This window comes from Loxodonta africana, chromosome 22 (assembly GCF_030014295.1).
Source record: "Loxodonta africana isolate mLoxAfr1 chromosome 22, mLoxAfr1.hap2, whole genome shotgun sequence".
Classification (NCBI taxonomy): Eukaryota; Metazoa; Chordata; class Mammalia; order Proboscidea; family Elephantidae; genus Loxodonta; species Loxodonta africana.
In genome coordinates this window covers 10,634,935-10,657,021 of record NC_087363.1, presented here as the reverse complement: position 1 = coordinate 10,657,021, position 22,087 = coordinate 10,634,935, and the positions used below count along the sequence as shown (strand labels likewise).

The window sequence follows — 22,087 nt, the reverse complement described above, 5'->3', positions numbered from 1 at the left end:
TTCATTTCATGTAAAAAAAAAAAAAAAAGTCCCTGGAAAACTCAACTGTATACTCCTGAGACCTCCTTAAAGTATCTTGGAAACCCCCAAGGGTCTCTGGACCACGCTTTAAACATCACTGGTCTGTAGACATCATTGTTGTTAGGAGCGATAGAGCCAGTTCCAACTCGTAATGACCCCGTATACAACAGAACGAAACGCTGCCCAGTCCTATGCCATCCTCCCTATCGTTGTTGTGCTTGAGCCCATTGTTGCAGCCACTGTGTCAATCCGTCTTCTTTTTCACTCACCCACTGCTTTACCAAGCATGATGTCCTTCTCCAGGAACTGTTCCCTCCAGATCACTTTTTTTGGTTTTGTTTTATAGACATCATTAAAGGACATTAAGTCGGGTGTGACTTGTAAATGCCAGCCGCTTTTACCTACCGTTTCTAAGTTCCTTGGTCATCCTATTCTGAGCTAAGTAAGTAGTAAGGGTTCAGTGTTGTTTTTTTCCTATGATGTAGTAGGAGTTTATGAAAGCAAGTTTGCTTTATTTTCTGAAATGATTGTCGCTGTAGCTTAAATTGTCTGCTGCTGCTTCACAATAGAGTTTTACTACTACAGAGAAACAAAAGCCAGGAGATAGTCGGAATTCACTGAAGTAAATAGGAACAAAAGAAGCCAGCTTCCCAACAGGAAAATGCCTTTGTGTTGACAAAGAAGCCTTAAGAAATGATTTGCATAAAACCGAAGCACTTGAAAAGCTCCAAGAAAATAAGTTTAAGCACAAAAGGAGACTCAACCTTAGAATGGCTGCTTTTGAAATAGCTTTTCAGGATTTTCAAGAACAAATGTTTCATACTTTAGGTTCCAGGGCCCTTGAACTTTAAGGCAGAGATGCCTGGAACTCTGCATTCATTTGGGGTGTGGGTGGGAGAATGTGTCTCCTTGGCCTTCTTGGAATTGATCCTTTTTAGTGAACAGGTGGCTCTGAGGACCTTGGGGGTTTTCCTACCCAACGTCTCTTCTTCCATCTGTGCACCCCCTAAGGATTTCCATATGCCGGTAAGACTGCTTTTCAACCAAGAAATAAGTTGACTCACGAATTGCCAAAGTGATGCTGTGAGATCCTAATATAATCACATATATGTGTGAGGTTTTTCTCATAAAGGCAAAATTACTGTATCCAGATCTATTTCCCACATAGTTACCTGCAAGTAAGTAGATTGGGGGATAAAACTGCAAAGAACTAGAGAATGTTCAACAGATTTCTCGTTGCCCTGACTAGATAGGAATGAGTACTGAAGTAATTCGGCGTAGTGCTAAAAGCTTGTACCTAATTGCCTTTTCTTTATAATCTTTAAAGCAAATTTATATTTAAATTGGGCTCACTGGATTTCCTAGTTTCCTACTGTTGTTACCCATTATAACATATTTCTAAAAGCAGCAATACTTCGATGAGGATAGGACTGACGATATTTGGAAGATGGTGAAGTAAACTTGATTGCTTTTGGAGGTTGAACTCTAGGGCTTTTCAGAAACCCCAACAAAGCAACTTTACATTCCACATACTGGGTTTTTTCTTCTGAGTGTGGAAGAATAACCTATTGCCATCGACTTGATTCTGCGACCCTAGAGGACAGAGTAGAACTGCTTCATAGGATTTCCAGGAAGCAGCTGGTGGATTCAGACTGCCCACCTTTTGGTTAGCAGCCGAGCTCTCAATCACTATGCCACCAGGGACCCTATAGAAGAATACCCCACCCATTGCCATTAAGTCGATTCTGACTCAGAGCTCCCTGGTGACGCAGTAGTTAAGTGCTATGGCTGCAAACCAAAAGTCGGCAGTTCGAATCCACCACCTGCTTCTTGGAAACCCTATGGGACAGTTCTACTTCTTCCTCTGGGGTCGCTGTAAGTTGACATCGACTTGATGGCAACAGGTTTATAGAAGGATAAACAAACCAAACCCGCTGCCATCGAGTCGATTCCGACTCATAGCGACCCTATAGGACAGAGTAGAGCTGCCCCGTAGAGTTGCCAAGGAGTGCGTGGCAGATTTGAACTGCCAGCCCTTCGGTTAGCAGCTGTAGCACTTAACTTCTACGCCACTGGGGTTTCCTATGGAAGGATAGGGACCCAATTTTCTCATATTTGTGTTCAGCATTGTCACTTTCCTTCTGTGTACACACCGCTTCCCCATTTAGTATATCCCTATCATTGAAACCACAGCTGTGAGTTTTACCGTAGTCCACGTCAAAAGGTCCTACCATGTTGGGAACCCTAGCCATTAGAAAGGCAGTGACAACAGTCTAGGAGGGAAAGCTCCTGGTTTTCTGGAAGCATATGCGGGGGGAGATTTAGTAGTTGCTCCCCCACCCTACCCACCCTGGCTTGGCCCTTTGATCTGTTTACTGCTGGTTACATATTTCTTCCTGTGTGTTCACGGAGCGCTATGCCGTCACACCATCTGGGCTTTTCCTCTGCTGGTTAATCAGGTTGCCTGCTGGGCTCTCTGATTCTTTGGGGACTGCGTTTCCTGGCGGCCTTGTCAGGACATGCAGAATAACAGTGTGAGTCCTCTCGCATTTGCACCCAAGGCATCTGACAAGGCTGCAGTGTCACAGTGGATGCAAGACTTGGGGATACAGCTTGGGAGAGCGCTGTTTAACTTTCAGATCTCTGGTTCGTCTGAGCTTAAGGAGGCCCGGGTCACATTTTCTCATTTATTTTGCAGTTGCATGTTATTATAAAACTATTTATTCTGTTTTTAGACTTGCTTCTTTTTTTGGCCAACAGGTGGGGGAAAAATAGGAAAACCACATTCAGTGGTTAATTATTACCTCTGCAATGTACTGATGAAGAGGAATAAGTTCAGAATTATCTCTCAAAAGTGTTATCATATTAATGATGATAATAGAAACAATAGCAGCCTGTGTGTTTTTAGCCATTGTGCTAAGATTCCACACGTCCTTACCTTGTTTAGTTTTTTACCGCAACTCAATGAGAATAAAAACCAGAAACAAAACAAAACAAACAAACAAAAAAACCGTATTGCTGTCAAGTTGATTCCAACTCATAGGGACCCTTTGGACAGAGTAGAACTGCTCCGTACGGTTTCCAAGGAGTGGCTGGTGGATTCGAACTGCCAACATTTTGTTTCGCAGCCAAGCTCTTACCCGCTGCACCACTAGGGCCCCAATGAGAATAGGAACTATTATTATTTGTATTTTACAGAAGAGGAATTTAAGGCTCAGAGCAGTAACCTTTCTGGCTTTAAGTCCCATAGCCAAAAAGCGGCAAAGTTGGATTTCTTGTATTTTTAAACAATTAAAAAAAAAATTAAATTTAGGTAAAACATGATGTGTGTTTGTGTATGTATATACACACACACATATGTATATTAAAATACACAAATCTTAAGTATGTGGCTTTGTATATCTGTATGGGTGTTTTAGTATGTTTCCGTCCGTGTGACCAGCATCCACATCAGCATACAGAATATTCCCTGAACCTAGACATACCAGTCTTTCCTCCCTTTCCCCAACCTGGTAACTACCATTCTTTTTTCACTTACTATTAGTTTTCCCTGTACTGGAACTTGAAGTAAGTGGACCCCTACATTATTTATCTTTTGTGTCTGGCTTCTTTTGTTCAACAAAATGGCCAAGGCATTCATTTGTGTTGTTATGTGGGGTGCTTATTCTTTAATTTCATTTATTCTGTGAACATATTCTATTACTGTTTACCTATTTTCTTACTCGAGGATCTTTGAGTTGTTTTCAGTTTTAGGCTTGCAGGAGTTAAGTTGTGAGGAACGTTGTATATGCCTCTTGGTGCCGTATGAATGCCATTCCCCTGGATATGTACCATAAGGGACACATGGTGGGGGGGGTATGCAAAGCTCAGATTTCACTTTGGTGAAAGTTCAGTTGCTGGTACTTTGGAAACACCGCTTGACAGCTTGTCTTTGCCCCACTTATACAGGTGTTAGGCCATTAAGCTGCCTGTGATTTGCAGTTTGTTTTCAGACTGGTGCCTTTCTTAAAAATAGATAAAAAACACTAGAAGAATTCATCTTATCAGTATTACTTGAGCTTAAAAGATCGTAAAGAAATTGCAGTTAGATAATGTCAAAGTCGACAAATTTGGTGTTGAGAGAGTAGCTGTGCTTAGCTAGGCTAACACTTTTTCAGGTTTGGCTTCATTCTCTTCAGTAGTTTTGGTTCTAATGGTTGAGTGACCCAATTCGGTAACAAGAAATAATGTTTCTAAGACGTCCCTCAGGGCTGGGGGCGTTGGCACTATCTTTTCCCATGCTCTTTTCGTTCTAATTGGCTGTGTGACCTTGGATAAGCCACTTAGCCTCTCTCTCGCCTTACTTTGCTCATTTGTAACATAAGGCGCGTAAGATTATATCAAAGGTTCTTCATCTCTTCTTGATTTCCAGTTCCTTTGACATCTTGACAGAGATGACCCTCTCTTTTGAAAAACATATAAACTTGCATAAAATTTCACGTGGACTTGTTCACGCTCAGGAGCCTATTTCTGATTCTAATATTAAATGAGAGTTCACCTCTCTGCATTTTGGTGGAGAATTTTTTTCTTTGCATCCAGATGTATTGTTCTGGATACTGTTGTGTCCCATCACAGCCGAAATGAAAGTGATACTTCATGATCCTCCTGGAACAAAAGTCAGCTGGGCACATGGTTAGCCACACTTTAAGTAACTTGACCTTTGTAGACTGCCCCTCGGAGGCAGCCTTGTGCTCTGAGGCTGGAGAAGTAACTCAGATGGCAGGTCTACCCTTGTAGGATTTACAGTGATCGGATAGGGTCTGATTTTCTGGATAGTTGCTGGAGAGGAGGGGCAAAAATTGGTTTTCTGGGAGGCCAGGTAGTGTGATGGTGAAGAGTACAGGGCTGGAGGTGGATGGTCAGATTTGACTCACCGACCTGCCAACAGTCAGCTATTTAAACTTCTCTGCACCATCTGTAACACGGGTAGCCACCATTTAGGACTGTTGGGGCTTTAAATGAACCAGCCTTAGCATGATTTGACACTTTAAGCCAGATAATTCCTTGTTTGGGGGCTTTCCTGTACATCCCATGATGTTTAGCAGCATCTGGCCTCTACTTTGTAAATGCCAGTAGCACCCTCTGGCTGTGACAACAAAATTGTCTCTAGGCATTGCCAGATGTCCTCTGGGGAAGGGGGACAATCCCCCCTCTTGGGAACCACTGGTTAATGTTAGATTCAGTCTTCTAAATGCCATGGTAAAAACTCTTGGTTGACCGTTGTCTTACAGTAAACACTCTTTTGAATAAGCTATAGTTTCCTGCCTGATGCCACTTCTTTGGAAACAAAGACAAAAAGCTAACAAAGCCCAGTTAACAAAAGTCTGCTTATTCTCATTCTCTCACCTACTAATTATTGACGTGTTCTCAGAGATGAGCTGCATTCATTCAGGTAGGATTATACCTACCACCTTCTTCAAGAACAGCGGCTTCCACCTGGCCCCTGGCCCTGGCTGCTGTGATAGAGCAATTTCTGCTGCCTGCCCATTTGCAGCCCAGCTGCCCAGGCATCCCGTGAACAGACTCTGTTCCTGTGGTCCCTGCTCAGAGCAGACCCGTTAAATCATTTTAAAGCCAGGCAGCTCTGTGAGAGCTCTAGCCTGCCGGAGGTGTGGGTACAGGTGCCCAGCGAGGGGTGAGCTGAGCTCGTGGTGATAAAAGACACAGACAGTCAGTGGCTGAGACTTAAAGCCCCAGGTATTGGCTTGTCACCATTAATGACCACACAGCCCGCCCCAGAGGTATTGACTAAGATGCGGTGTTTGGGGCGTTAGAGCCTTAGGAACTGGGGTTCATGAAGATACCTGTGATGGGTGTGAAGAATAGGTGGAAACAGCATGGCTGAAAAAGCACTGGGAAGCTAGAGAGTGAAGTAGCAACATCTGATGGATTGTGGTTGTTGGGGAGGGAGTCGTAGGGTGAGAAGGAGGGCCAGTAGATTCTGACTCTTCCTTTGTTTCTCTTGGCTCAAGGATACCACCTTGTTCGCAGTTTCCGGTTTGAGATTCTGTGGACCAGTTTTTAAAAATTGGAGCACTGATGTAGAGTTGTTGTCGCTAGCTACCACCAAGTCAGCTGCCAACTCAGTGCCACCCATGCACAATGGAATGAAATACTGCCTGTCCTGTGCCATCCCCACAATTGACTATATGTCAGAATGCTATGATCCAATTGGCTAATTTTCAGAAGTATATCACCAGGCCTTTTTTTCCTAGTCCAGCTTAGTCTGGAAACTTCACTGAAACCTGTTCAGCATCATATCAATATGCAAACCTCTACTGGTAGACGGGTGGTGGCTGTGCGCGAGATGCACTGTCAGGAATTAAACCTGGGTCTGCCACACAGGAAGTGAGACTTTTTACCACTGAACCGCCACTTGCCCCCGATACAGAGTTTGAAAAAAAAAAAAAAAAATCAGTTACTGTAAAGTTGATTCTGACTTATGGTGACCCCATGTGTTTCAGAGTAGAACTGCAGTCCGTAGGGTTTTAAATAGCCCTGATCTTTCAAAAGTAGATTGCCAGGCCTTTCTTCTGAGGTGCATTTCAGTTAGTATCCAAGTACTTTGTTGTTTGTGCCATGCAGAGACTCTTAATTTTGTCTAGTAAGAGAAAGTGATAAACATGTCTCATCATTGCATGAAAGAAAGATGTTTTGTTATAAAAAAAATAGGACATTAGCCTATGAAATTGCCGTAGAATAAAGAAGAGTTTGTACGTTGAATAAATTTGGTGTGTGGTAGGTTGCCAGTGGTCCTTGCTTTTTCTTATTTTGCCAGTGCCGTGTACAGATGGGAAACCCTGGTGGCATAGTGGTTAAGTGCTACAGCTGCTAACCCAAGGGTCGGCAGTTCAAATCTGCCAGGCGCTCCTTGGAAACTCTACGGGGCAGTTCTACTCTGTCCTATAGGGTCGCTATGAGTCGGAATCGACTTGACGGCACTGGGTTTGGCTTTGGTTTTGGTGTACAGATGACATCACAAGCTGCTCCATCTGTTCATTGGTGGGCCTTCCTGTTCTGCATGTGGTAGGGACTCAGTACCTCTTGTTGAATGGACAGCTGAATTAATGAATGGCGTTACCCCATTCACTGGTCTTGATGTATCATGTAGCAGAGTTTCCATGAGGACTGATTGTTGAGCAGAGGCTGGGATGTGCCCTCATGTTTGTAGCAATATGTAAGCATATTCCTGTTTTCCAAGAAGTTGTACCTCTCATTCTGCGTTTTGTTTCAAACAGGTGGTCTGAGCCATGCAGGGGCCCCCACTGTCCTTCCTCCCCGGGTCTGCAGAGGGCTGGCTGACACAATGTGATCCTTGCTGATGGGGCAAAGTTAAATGCCTGTCCTCTGTTGCCACTCAGGAACGCCTTGGGCACTAAGGCTTAAAGAGCGCTTTTGGGATTGGGGCTACCTGTCATTAAAAAAAACCCTGAAAAAGTACAGGGGCTCAGCTGGGAACTGCCCTGTTGAGTAAGGTGCTCGGCATGTGCAGCACCTTCTCTCTAAATCAAGGCCCTGACCTGCTCTTCATAGTGATCGTTGGAAACCGTCTAGTGATCTGGTATCTGTGAAGCTCTCAGAGAAGGGAGACCCTAATTCCCCACTTTGGAGTTTTCCCTTAACTCAGTTTCTTTCTTTGATTTGTATCTTCTGTGCCAGTATATTCATGTTTTGTTTGTTGTTGTTAAAAAATCAGTGTGTGAATAAATTATAGTTTTTACATTCTGATAAGAGACATGCTTCACTACCAACCCTTAACTAATTCCAGACACTTCTTAGAGATTTAAAAACAAAACAAAACAAAACAAAAAACCAGTTGCCATCAAGTTCATTCAGACTCATGGCAACTCCATGTGTGTCAGAGTAGAACTGAGCTCCACGGGGTTTTCAGTGGCAGATTTTTCAGAGGTAGATTGCCAGGCCTTTCTCCTGAGGAGCCTCTGGATGCACTCAAGCCTCCAGCCTTTTGGGTAGCAGTGGAGCACGTTAGCTGTTTGCACCACCTAAGGTCTCCAGGGATCATCTCGAGATATCTCAGAGAAAACTGCTCTGAGATTTAGTGTGGATATACTGTGTATTTAAATATGTGGAAATACTTAATTTTCATATTACATAAATGGTACCTTTGTGTTCTTAGCCTATGTTTTCTCCTACTCTCAGAGATCTGTACAGTCTATTCCATAGTGCTCTCATCCTTGTTAACTGCTGCATAATAGCTCATAGAGTAGATAGTCCATAGTGCTCTCACCCTCGTTAACTGCTGCATAATACTTCTGTTGTTGTTGTTGATTGTTTGTTTCTCCCCTGCTCTGCAGATTCCTAGAATTCATGTCTCTGGCTTCAGAACTTTTAAGTTTTTTTTTTTTAAGGAGCATGGTAGTGTAACAGTTAAGTGCTTGCTGCTAACTGAAAGGTTGCTGGTTCAAAGCCATCCAGCGGCTCCTTGGGAAAAGACTTGGTGATTTGTTCCCAAAAAGTATGCGTCCCAGAAAACCTCATGGGGCAGTTCAGCTCTATCAGTTGGGTTCGCCGTGAATTGAAATCTCTGCAGCTATACCTAACAACATCAACCACAACAACAGTAGGAGTTTTAGTGGGTCCATTGAAGCAACAAATAATTTTTGAGCCCCTGCATGTGCCAGGCATTTTGCTGGGCAAGGTGGCTATAGTATAGAATGAGACAAGTGAATTACACCTTCTCCAGGAGCTGAGATTTGAGCCATTCTGATTTAGTATGATATGATTTTTCTCAAGTTAGTAATACTTGTGATTAAATAGAGTCCCAGGTATCCCATGTTGGCCTCAGCCTCCAGTAGCACTTCCCATCATCCTCGTGTGTGGCAGGGGCTGTGTCCCAGTTTTTGGTTCGCAGCAGGTGGTCACCTTATCTATTATGTGGCAATGAGGCGTCCACACTCTTATGAAATAGCCTGCAAGAGTCATGTGCCCATTTCTATCTGTTATTAGACGTTGTGCTAATTGCACGGGTGATTTAAATGTTAAAAAGGCATTAAAGCGTTTGTTGTAGTAATTAACAAAGGATCGGTGGGTTACAAATGAGTGGTAATGCCATACTTTAAAAATACAGCATTACATATCCATGCAAAATGGTATATGTTATGAAACATTAATATCCAAATGAGAGATTTAAACTGAATGATCTCTCAAATTCTTTCTGGTAAGATCTTTTTAGTTTTCTAAGCTATGGGCTCTAACTTTTGGTATATTTTATCAGACGTCAACTGTATCGTACTTCTGAAGGCCTCAAGGAGAGGCCACAGCGTACCTTTGGTCATATGCCATTGTATTAACTGAATCTTGGATAGTGGACTAGAGATTGCTGATTGCCTTTTCTTCTTTCTCATTAATCGAAGGCCTAGTTTCCTACTTGGACACAAAGCTACAAGGAATAAAGACCATCCTTCATCCTCTCTTGTAGTTACATGGGATTTAAGTTCTAGCTGATATGCGAGTGAAAAGAGTGTGCAACTTCCAGCGAGGGTCATGTCCTTCGTCTCTTTTTCCTTCCTGATGCCTGGAATGTGGACATGATGGCTGGATCTTAAGCTGTCACCTGGGGCTGTGAGGCTACTGCCAAAGATCGATGCAGCCTGGGCCACACTGTACGTATAGCTGTGCAGATTATTCCTTGTGCAGATGCCTCTGACTGAGGGTTTCAGTGGGGGCTGAAGTTTCATCCAGGCTCTACTTCCCAGGTCATGTACCTGGAGTAAGAAGGGTGAGCCTTTTATGTTCCCACAAGGACATCCATGCTTGTTAAGCCATGGGCCTGTAGGGCTGATTCCACCTGGAAGGCTCCCTTTTCTAGGTGTTCACAAGTGCCATGTGAGCCCTGATACTGTGGAGCACCCCACCATCCCTGAAACTCCCTACCTCTGAACTTCGTTAATGGGAGAGAGAAGTAACCCTGACCTTGTTAGCCGCTGCTGTTTTGGCTTTTTCAGTTACCAGTACCTGGACCTAATTCTGACAAATACATCGCTTAACTTTTTCTTTGCAAGTATCACTTTGGATTCTTTTTTTTTTTTTTCCTTCTCCCTTGGTTGCCAACAAAAGACACCAGTTGTAGGTAACTCTAACCTACTGATGTTTTTAGGAAGGCTATCAGGAGCCCACAGAATGGAGAGGCGGGGTGTAGAATCAGCCTTGGCCATGGGCAAGAACCAAAGGCAGTGCAGGAGGCTCGGCAGCCAGTGCTGGAGGCTGTCGCACTCGGAGCCCGTAGTCTGGTCTGAGCTGCAGCCTGCTGTGTAGAAGACTTCCGCCCTCCTCTTCCCGCCGTAAGGAGCTCACTCGTGATTGAGTAGGGTCATGAGGGCAGGGCATCTACTTGGCAATGCTTAGGTCATTTATCCTGCCCCTGACTCTAGTGGGGTGGGGGGAGGAAGGCCCTGGCCCCTTTGCCTCCAGCTCCTGTATAGGAGAGTGGGAATCTGGGTCGATTGCCTCACTGCCTGCAGTGAAAAGAAGGGGTGGTTATTAGATGCCTTCAAGTCATCTCTGACTCTTGGTGAATGAAATGTTGCCTGGTCCTGCACCTCTTCACAATTGTTGGTGTGCTTGGGTCCATATTCAGTGGCTTCCAATCTAGGGGGTTCATCTTCCAGCACTGTGTTGGACAGTGTTTTGTTGTGATCCATAGGTTTTCATTGGCTAATTTTCAGAAGATCACCAGGCCTTTCTTCCTGGTCTGCCATAGTCCCGAAGTGTCACTGAAGCCTGTCCACCATAGGTGACCCTGCTGATGTTTGAAATCTCAGTGGCATAGCTTCCAGCATCACAGCTACACGCAAGCCACCACAGTACAACAGATTGACAGGTGGGTGGTGGGAAGGGAAATTACTTTTCCAAAAAAGTAACCAGGCTGCTGGTAGGATAGAGGGTGGATGCTGAGCAACCAAAACAGAAAAAAGGAAATAGAAAAAAAAAAAAAAAAAAGACTCTGACAACAGCAATCACAGCACTTTGTACCTCTCCATCAGAAGCAGAATGGAGTGCATGCTGGTTTCTCACTAACAGTGAGAAACTGTTTTTTTTTTTCTTTTTTGGTGCCTAATTCTCCACCATCAAGAAGTGAGTGCTAACTCTGTGTTTATGAGTCCCTGAATGGATCAGCAGATCCTTACTGACTGCCTGCTTTGTATAGGGTGCTTTGCCAGATACGAAAGGGGCACGATGACATCACAGATGGAGCGGGTCCTCCTGCGGTGACATTGCCCAGCTTGACAGTCTCCAGTGCCCATCTTGTGTGATGACGTCTGGCATCACACAGAAGTGGCAGAAATGGTGTCCGAACTCTCAGCTACCCTTCCACCTGCCACTGACTTTTCCTTCGTAACTCTTTACCGAATGGCTTGTGCACTCTGCTCTTAGAGGTGGGGGTTAGGGCTCAACTCTGAGGGCCTCGTGTCATCTCGAACCCTGTACAGCACATGTCTGCCTGTCAAGTGCGATTTCCTGTAACTCTATGGGTTTTTTAACAAATAATTGACCTGTCATTTTATTACTTGTAGTAATACTGTTATCAAAAAATATCGTTATAAGACAGTTAATTTTGATATTTATCAAAGCTCTGTCTCAACTGGAAGACAAAAATCAATTTCTTACTACAAAGGAAAGCAAAACAAAAATCTGCACTATGGGAAAGCGTAATCTTTTATGAGCATTTTATTATTTACTTATTTGTTTGCTTATTGTTACTTAAGCCAGGAGCCCATGGATAGGTGGACATTATTGTCCCTTCCCATGAAGACCATGGTACATTATTTACTCTTCTGACCTGTTTCCTGACTGTCTGCCTGTGTGGTTAGGCAAGGAGGTGCCCTTTACTCGCAGCGTATTTGGGCTGAAAGATAAACCTCCACTTAAACCATCCATTAAAAATGCTTATTTAATCTTTTTGTGAAAATTTCTAGGGACATTGAGCCCAAAACCTGTTTAGATAACTTGTTTCTTTGTCTCAGGCTCTTCTGTCCTTGAATGCAAAAGATGTTGATGCTTCGTCCAGTTTTTATGGAAATGTCCCTCAGACTCACACACTGTAAAAGGCTTATGTGAATCTTCATGTTAAGTTGAATACTGCAACCCATATGAGCTGTTTTTCTGTCCTTTTGTGGTTAATCTTTGAACGCCCAAAAGTAGTAGTTACTGTCTGAAAGGCTGATGGTTTGAGCCCACTCAGAGGCCTCTCCAAAGAAAGGCCTGATGATCTACATCCAAAAAATCAGCTACTGAACCCTGTGGAGCACAGGTGTACTCCGACACACATGAGTCAGAGTGGACTTCACGGTAACTGGGTAACTGATAGTAAGAAAAGTAATTGCCACAATTTATTAAGTGCTTTGTATATGTAGTGCGTTTTAATCCTAACCATAGCTCTGTGTGATACACACTTTTATTCTCCTCATTTTACAGATGAGGAAACCAAGGCCCAAGTTGGTCAAAAGGCAACAGAACCAGAGTTGTAGAAGTCTCGGCCTCAAAACTAATTCCACGTAAACCACAGGCACGCTTCTGTTTTCCCCAGATGAGTAAATTAACGCACCCTTTCCTTTTGTACTAAAATGAGATACCGTGGGTGTTGTGGAAGGAACGGTTTGTGTCGTATGACAGGTTTTAGAATATACTGAGCTCCTGCATGACTTGCACACAGCTTTGTAAAAGGTGAGGCTTGCAGAGCCGCAACAGATTCAGGAACCTCAGCCTCCTTCTCTTACTGTTGACCCCTTACAGTCAGGGGGGAATTTGCCAGTTCAGTGACAGTACTTATTTTATTAAAAAGTCCTTCCACATCCTTACTTGCTTTCCACATTAGTTGGCTGTAATGGGCTGTCGAAATGAATTGAAACATTCCAGGCAGGTTTGGATTGCATACTGAGAAGCCATGGATCCATTTGTCACGTCCCTCTTTAACGCACCTTGGACTTTAGCAGGTTTAAAGAATGAACAATGGTGTAACTTTTTAATATTATCAGTTGGTTTTAAAGCAACCCCATTGTTGGAGGTGAGGAGAAAGCAGGGGAAGAATTTTTGCCTGTGTATCTGTTGCTTTGAAACAAAGTAAGAGGAATTGAGTGTGTCTTGAACAGCAGCTTGTGTTCCAAGTTCAGTGCCACCGTGACTTAGTGGGTTGTCTCTGGCGATTAGAAACCAGGCCTTGTGGAAGCAGAGGGCCCGGCAGTGGCCCAGAGACCCAGCACAGGTGAAGAACTCCCTGAGTAGGCTGGACTTTGCAGCAGACATTTGGTAACACTTTCGCCTGGTCCTCTGCCTCCTCTGCCCTTTCCCACTGTAGCAGAAGCATGGAGTTCAGTGCCATTGACTGCAGGCTGTCATCGAGTTGGGGTGTACACAGTACACCCAGAGTTTGGTTCTTAGGCTGAAAGGCGGTAAACAATCAACGTTGACTTCTTATCTGTTACAGCTTTGTCACTTGATAAATTGTTGCGCTGTCCGTCAGGACTGGTAGGGATACCAGCCATTATGTGGTTTATCAAATCCATCGAATAGCCCTCATCTTCGTTTTAGGCAGGAGTTTCCACTTTCATTCTGGCAAAAGCTTCCGCAAACAGCAAGGATTCCATATATGAAACATCGCATTGCTTTGCTGAACCGTAAAATCTTATCATGGAGACAGAAAAATAAGAATTATAGAAATATTTGGAAAGAATTTTTTGACTTGTAAGTGAAGATGTAATCAAAGAAAGGCCCTGGGGTCAGTTTGTTTAATTAAAAAAAAAGAATGCCAAACATTCTCAAGTGTTTATGAAGCATCTCCAGCTGTGGGCCTTGAGCTGGAGTTGTGGGAATGGCTGAGGTGTGGAGTCCTCTTCCTACCCGAGTCTCAGAGGAGTGCCGCCTCCTTCTGCCCTCTGAGTCTGCAGCCCCAGCCCTCTCACAAGATGCAGCCCAGCATGAGGGGCCGTTGGGGGCAGGCTTGGAAGCGGTGAAGAAAGGTAATGGGGCGGGGGGGGGCTACAGTGAACCTAGGAACGTGGCTGCTACAAACGGTTAAGCATTCAGCTGCTAACTGGAAAATCAGCAGTTCGAACCTCCCCAGAGGTGCTTCAGAAGACAGGCCTGGCAATCTGCTTCCAAATGGTCATGGCTTTGAAAACCCTGTAGAGCAGTTCTGCCCTGCACACGTGGGGTCACGTGGGGTTGCCATGGGTCAGAATTGACTCTGCAGTAACTAACAACAGCAAAATGAGTTTGGGGCGCCCCCCACCCTGCCCCATTTCAGTTCCTGCTTCACTTTTTCCTTCTTTTTTATTGTGGTAAAATACATATAACATAGAATTTGCCATTTTAACCATTTTTTTAATTGTAGTAAAAATATAAGTAACATGATATATATATATAAATAACAAAACATTTGCCCATTTAACATTTTTCACATGTACAGTTCAGTGACATTGAGCACGTTCTTCATGGTGTGTGGCCACCACCACCGTCTGGTCCCAACTGCTCCACCACTGTGATGGTTAAGGTCATGTGTCCCCTTAGCTGGGCCCTGATTCTCAGTGGTTTCTCAGACATGATGTAATCATCCTCCATTTTGTGATCTGAGGTGAGCAGCCGATCAGTTGCAAGGAAAGTTTCCTTGGGGGTGTGGCCTGCATCCAGTACATGTGGATGTTCTGCCAAAGCTCACTCTCAGTCTTGCATCCAGCTCGTTGTCCTCTGACCTCTGGTTCTTGGGACGTGGGTCAGCAGCCTGTGCCTAACCTGCAGATTTTGGGATTCACCAGCTACGGCAAGCCCGTGAGTCAGTAGTTTTCTACCTGACCTGCCGATTTTGGGTTCCTCGGCCCTGCAACTACTTGAATTAGGAGACGCCTCCAGCCTGATGCCTGGCCCATGGATTTGGGACTTGCCAGCCTCCACAACTGCGTGAACCATTGCCTTGAAATAAATCTCTATATGTTTATATATCTGCTTCACTGATGTTGCTACTCTGGAGAGCCCAGCCTAAGACAGGTACCATTAATGAAACTCAGTGCCCCCTAGAGGAAAGCCTTCCCTTTTCCTCCCACTTCCAACCCCTAGTAAAATAGTAACCATAATGAACTGTACAGGTATGACTATTGCATATAAACAGGACCATACAATTTTTGCCCTTTTGTGGCTGACTTATTTCACTCAGCATAATGTCGTCAGGGCTCGTGCATATTGTAGCATGTATCAGGAGTTTATTTCTCTACCACGGAGTAACATTCTGTTGTATGTGTGTACGTTTTGTTTATCCATTTATCTGTTGTTGACATTCGGGTCGTTTCCACCTTTTGGCTATTGTGAATGGTGCTGCAATGAGCATTGGTGTACAGGTTTCTGTTTGCATTCTTGCTTTCAGTTCTTTTTGGAATATTGACAGTTGGGATTGCTGGGTCACTAACCAGTTTTAAGAATACAATGCAGGGACACCAGTCACACTCACCATGTTTGCATCCATCACCACTGTTTATTTCCAAAACTTTTTCATCACCTGAAACAGAAACACAGTACTATTTAAGCAGTGACTCCCCATCTCCTACTTTTCCCAGCTGCTGGTAACCACTTTTTGTCTCTGTGCATTTGCCTGTTCTAGATATTTCGTGGAAACCCTGGTAGCCCAGTGGTTAAGTGCTACAGCTGCCAACCAAAAGGTCGGCAGTTTGAATCCACCAGGTGCTCCTTGGAAGCCCTTTGGAGCAGTTTTACTCTGTCATGTAGGGTTGCCATGAGTCAGAATTGACTCGACAGCGATGGGTTTTTGGTTTGGATATTTCCTATAAAGGGAATCATACAAAATTTGTCCTGTGTGTCTGGCTTCTGCCACTTAGCATAATGGTTCATCCATGTTGTAGTCTTTATTAGGCTTTATTCCTTTTTATGGCTGAAGAATAGCTGATTGTGTGTATGTACCACGTTGTGTTTATCCATTCATCAGCTGGTGGGCATTTGGGTTGTTTCCTCCTCTGGCTGTTGTGAGTAGTGCTGTGAGTGAACGTGGGTGTCCCTCAGCCTCTCTTTTTTTCACTTCCCAATTCTTACCCCATTGGCTTTTCGAAGCAGTTTTGTGTTTATCTCCTCCAATCTGAAATCGTGTCTCCAAATCAAGTCTGTGTTTGTGTAGTGGTTGGGCGAGGTGTTGAGTTTCCTTGATTGTCTCTTTTATGGTTGTTTGTTGAATGACGCAGAGGTGTTGCCTGTTAGGAGGAGCAGTGACTTCTCCCCTTTCTTGCTTATGTTCTTGATGGCATTTCTTAAAAAAACTTAAAATTTCTGTTTCTTCTCTGCTGCAGTGGCTCTCAACTGGTGGTGATTTTGCTCCTTTGGGGACATTTGGCAATGTCTGGAGACGTTTCGGGTTGTCAAGGCTGGGTGCAGTACTAACGGCATCGAGTGGGCCAGAGGTGATGCTGAACATCCTACAATGAACAGGGACAGTTCCCCACAACAAAGAATTATCCACCCCAAGTGTCAGCCATGCTGAGATGGGGAAATGCTCCTCTCCTGAAACGTCTCCCAGGCCAGCATTGGAGCCTGCCTTTTCTGGCACATGTATTAGTTGCCGATTTATCCATCTGAAGTGTGTAAAACTGTTTTTCTAAAGCACGTAACAATTTTCTCTTAATTTGCATTGCAAACTCTCTTTGTAGAAAAGGCCAATCTAACTGCTGCCCAAATGGACCACAAGTTCCAACTTGGTGGAATCAGAATTGGAGGTTTTGATTTCTTAAGAATCATGCCAATTATCAATCATTTAGATAAAGACAGCTGAATAATCAACAGTGTAGTTTGCCAGCCCATATGCCCTGGTGGATAATAATGGGGGCTTTTGGACTTATACAGAGGTCCAGCTACTGGTTGGTGATCACTTAGGATGATCACTTATTTTGTTCCTGGCCCTATGCTATGTTTCTGGTCTCTCTTGTACCTTTTGGCCTCACCTTGGCTATTATTTCCTCCAGGAAGCCTTTCTGGATGCCTGAGGCCTGGAGTCAGGTGCCCTTCCCAGGTGCTTGCTTGATGTGCAGTACCTGCCACTCTGGTAACATACCTCACAACTCACAGCGCCTTGTTGTTGACCTGTAGGCCAGGGCCTCACCTATCCAGCTCACTTCTGCCAGACACATGGTAGGGCCAACGCACATACTTGTAGAGTGAATAAATCAACCAGGATTGAACGTCAGCAGCTTCACTTAATTACAGAAGGAGTTACAGTGGAAAAGTTAGAAACACAGAGTCAGAAAAGATGGGTTTTGGTGTTGACTCTCTGACTCTAATTTATCAAATCAGTGGATAAATAAGTGGGCAGAATTAAATGATTCTAAATTGGGAGCTGTGGATTTCTCTGAAGCACTCTACTGTATGCGGTGTGGTCAGTATGAAAGTTGATCTGCGTATGGAAGAGAGAAGGAAGAAAGTGACGCTGCTAAAACGTTGAGTCAGACTTGGCCACTCCTCTCATCAAAATCCTTCTTCTCTGTTAGGTTAGAGTAGCAGTGGGAGTTCCTACCTGGAGCCACTCTGATGTCTGGCCATCACCACCCTTCTCCGCCCCTCGCTCACTCGGGTTGGCTCCCGCCATGCAGGCCTTCTAGCTATTCCCTCCCTTCCCAGGAGCACTCCTGTCTCAGCAGTTTGTAACTGCTTTTCCCTTCACCTAGAGTGTTCTTTTCCCCCAAGACCTGCATGACTTGTTCTTGGCTGCTTGCAGGTCTTTGCTCACATGTTACCTTTTGGTAAGGCTGTTTCTGGCCACGCCATCTCAAGTTGCAACGTACTCCTGACTTGTCCTAACGCCCTGCTTTATTTCTTTTTCTCTAGAGCACCGCCTGGCATTCTATCTATTTTATTTTATTTTGTTTATCCCAACCCCCTTTTATAATGTAAGCAGGCACTCCGATGGCAGAGGGCTGTTTTGTTCACTGTTGTTGAACTATAGCATATATATGGAAAAAGGCACACATCATATGAGCCGTGTGATGATTTTTCACCATCTCGGTACCCCCGTGTAACCAGCCCCCAGATCAAGAAAGAAAACATTGCCGTTTCCTGCCCCCTTCCAGCCACCTCTCCCCACTTTGGAGTTTACTACCATCCTGACTTCTGACATCACAGATGAGGTTTGGATGGCAAGGGTTTCCGTTAGGTTCTTCCAGTGCTGCATCCCTGGTATGTGGTTACCGTTACTGTTAGGGGCCATTGAGTTGGTCCGTGACTCGTGGTGACCCCACGGGCAGTGGAACAAAATGCTGCCCGGTCCTCTGTCATCCTCATGATCGGTTGTCGATAAATCGTTGTGATCCAGAACTAGATCGCCAGGTCTTTCTTCCTAGTTCTTCTTAGTCTGGAAGTTTTGCTGAAACCTGATCAGCATCACAGCAACATGTAAGCCTCTAGTGATAGGTGGGTGGTGGCCTGCATGTGGTGCATTGGCCAGGAGTTGAACCCAGGTCTCCCACATGGAAGGCAAAAATTGTACCACTGAACCACCAGTGACCTACGTGGCACATTGCAGGCACTAGGTAAACACTGAGTGAGTGGATTAAAACAATATGGGGAGGGAGATCTTCACATCTGAAGCCACTGGATTCCTAAAGCTAGTCTGTTATGATGGGTTAATCCCAGTCGTTGGAAAATGCAGTGAGAGCCTTTTGAAATACCATCCACTTGCAAGATGCTGGCCATTGTAAGTCAGCCAGCTACAGTTGTCCCTTGTTTCTGCTGTGTTGGCTTTGATTATTTAAGCATTTACCTGTGATCTCTTAAAGTCCACTCGTCTTGCTCGTAATTTTGAATTATTGTCTACCCTGTTTGCTAGGCACTTAATCAAACATTTCTCTGGTGAATGTCTTACAGGATTATTTAATTTCTTCTTGATTTTCAACTGCATTGTAAATTCAGCCAAGCATAGTAAATTTGTGACAAATTTTACTCTTCTGTCTTGATATTTTTTCTTGGCTGGAATTATTATACCTAGTCATCAGCTGCTATCAGGGACTGTTTGAGCATTGGTTGCTGTTCAGTGGGGTCCCTGTATTAGAATTGCAGCCTGAATTGTTTGAATGCATTGAGTAGTGGTGTGCCATCAGATTCATTGCATTGCTAACTGTTTGAGATCTGATGGTGAGTACGAGGATGCAAGGCTTCCTGTCTCCAGCCATAGCAATGTCTGCAAACCCAAGGACGTGCCGTTTGCTACAGAGTCATTGTGTAATTGATTAGTAAAGTTATTGGGTCTTTATCCAGGCAGATGGCAGAGAAGTGTCGAGAGGAATGGGTACCCTTTCTAACCCCCTTACAAGGTCACCGTGTTGGCTGATGGTGGGACTTGACTATATGATGGGCTATTATGTAGTCATTAAAAATCAAGAATATTCATGAGAATGACTTGAAAAGCCATTATTTTTGCCTGAAATCTTCTTGGCTTTAAAAAAAAAAAAATCAAGAAGAAGATCATTATATTTTAGGACCCATTTTGTGTCCTGCTTTTTATATTTAATGTAATGTCCTGCATGTTTACCCAAGTAGGTAAATGCTGGCAGAAGCCACCTCCTGGGTGGGACTACTCAATAAGCAAGACCCATGTATCACTAAGAATGCTCTTAGCTACAAGTAATGAGCAATGAGAAAATAAGGAAGTTATCCTACCTACTAGAGAGCCAGCAGTAATGTTGTTGTTACTGTGTGCCATTGAGTTGATTCCAGTTCATAGTGACCCTAAATTATAAAGTAGAACTGCCTCATAGGGTTTCCTGGGCTGTAATTTTAATCTTTATGAGGTAGATTGCCAGGCCTTTTCTCCTGTGGAACCTCTGGCGGGTTCAAACCACCATTTGGTTAGCAGCTGAGCGCTTCGTCATTGCACCACCAGGGCTCTCCCAGAGGTAGTGTAGTCCCAGGTAATAAGTGGTCAAAACTTCATTGGGGACCCAGGTTCTGCTCTGTCGCCTGTATTTCAGCTTTGTCCTCAGGATTGTTCCCCTCAAGGTAGCAAGGTACAGCAACACAAGGTTGGCAGAAAGGGGGCTAGACCAATTTGGACCACCCACCTGGTGCTGTGAATCACACAGCTGAGTGGTGGAGGGAGAACATGGGTATTGATTATGTGTGTATGCATGGTGGGGGCGTGTCGGACCTGGAGGACAAGCACTAAGGTGGGGAGGGGGGCGGTTGGAAAGCAGATACAGAATAAGCGTCCAACCCAGTTGCTGGAATTAGAATTGGGCGTTTGGAGCCCCGTTCATGCAGAAGTCTCCTCTGTGAGTTTTATATTCTAAGCCAGTGTATGAAGTATGAAAGTTAGTGTCAACATTCTAGTCCTTTTCTTCTACTTTCGTCATTACCACTTCAAATTGAAACTGTTAGTATGGCTGAGTAATCCGTGGAGATTTTGTTATGTCTGTTTATTTTGGCTGAATTTTAAAATTTAAACAGATTGCCCCCCCCCCCCTTTTTTTCTTAAGGCATAGCATCTTCCCAGGCACACAGATAAATACATGGGATAGATGAATACATGCCTTTGGCATGGAAGTTATATAATCCATCCCTTAATTAGAACAGTGTTCAAAGCTCTAACAATGGTAATGTGTGCCAACATAGACCCTTGTTTTACTTCCTAGCATTTTATCAGATGATCAACAGAAAATTATAGGTTTAAAAGTAATGGTAGCTCTTCTATTTATTTTTTTTTCTGTCACATCGTTAATTTTCATGATCAGATCATCTGTGGGTCTGTTTTTCTAAGAAGCTGCTAAGTGTCTTATCCTTATTGTCCTCCCTCCCTGTCCCCCGACTGGTATTGCTGTTTTCAATAGAATGTGTGTACAGATTTTGGGGGCGCCAAGCCCTCACGGTCTTAGGGCTTTGGAACTTGCTTTTCTCCTGGTATGATTTCCTTGTTTGCATGTTGAGTTATCAAAATGGATTGGATAGAAAGCAGAAATGGTGGGCATTGTTAGACAATTTGTAGAAGGTATTCTCTTTGTTTATTTTGAAATAATTATAGATTCATAGGAAGGTGCAAAGATGGTACCTTAGCAAGTAGTGAGAAGACCCAGCTGAGGTCAGTGACAGAATAAGGCAGTAAGTTTCTCCCAGTGGTTACAGCTTACATAATTATAGGCGCTCTGGCACAATGGTTAAAACGCTCAGCTGCTAACCCAAAGGTGGGTAGTTCAGACCTGCGAGCTTCTCCGCAGGAAAAAGGTGTGGCAATCTGCTTCCGTAATGATTACAGCCTTGGAAACCCCATGGGGCAGTTCTGCTCTGTCCTATAAGGTCTCTATGAGTCGGAAGGGACTTGATGGCAGTGGGTTTGTTTTTTTATAGTATAATATCAAAGCCAGGAATTTGACATTGGTGTCATGTGTGTGCATAGTTCTGTGCCATTTTATCGCAGGTGTGCATTTGTGTAACCACCGTGGAAATCAAGACACAGAAGGATTCCACCACCACAGAGGTTTCGCTCTTTACAGTTAGACCCCCCTCCGCTCCCACCATCCCCAAACCCTGGTAGCCACTAATCTTATTATATGTCTATAATTTTGTCATTTTTAGAATATTATATGTAAATGGAATCATACAGTATGTGATCTTTTGAGGTTGGCTTTTATAATTCCACATAAATGCCCCTGAGATCTGTCCGAGTTGTGTGCACCAACTAGTTTACTCATCCTTGTAGCAGGCGGGAATTCCGTGGCTTGGATATACCACAGTTTTTTTAACCATTCACCTTTGGAGGGACTTTTTTTTTTTTCTTTTCTAGTTTCTGGCTATCACAAAGTTGATATTTACAGCCGTGTAGGACTTCTTGTGTGATCATATAATTTTCCTTTCTTGGATAAATGCCCAGGAGGGGAATTGCTGGATTATATGGTAAGTGTAGTTTTTTAAGAAAGTGCCGTACTATTTACCAAAGGGGCTGCATCACTCCGCATTCCCACCAGCAATGTATGAGAGGCCTGGCTTTTCAGCGTCACCACCAGCTTTTTGTGTTGCCACCATTTTTATTTTATTC

The 22,087-nt window shown here is 44.0% G+C and overlaps 1 protein-coding gene across 3 annotated transcripts in view; it reads left to right on the top strand.

Annotated features, from left to right (window-relative positions):
• PTPRG (protein tyrosine phosphatase receptor type G) overlaps nucleotides 1-22,087 on the top strand; it is an 822,569-nt gene that overhangs the window by 163,126 nt on the left and 637,356 nt on the right. The window lies entirely within an intron of this gene.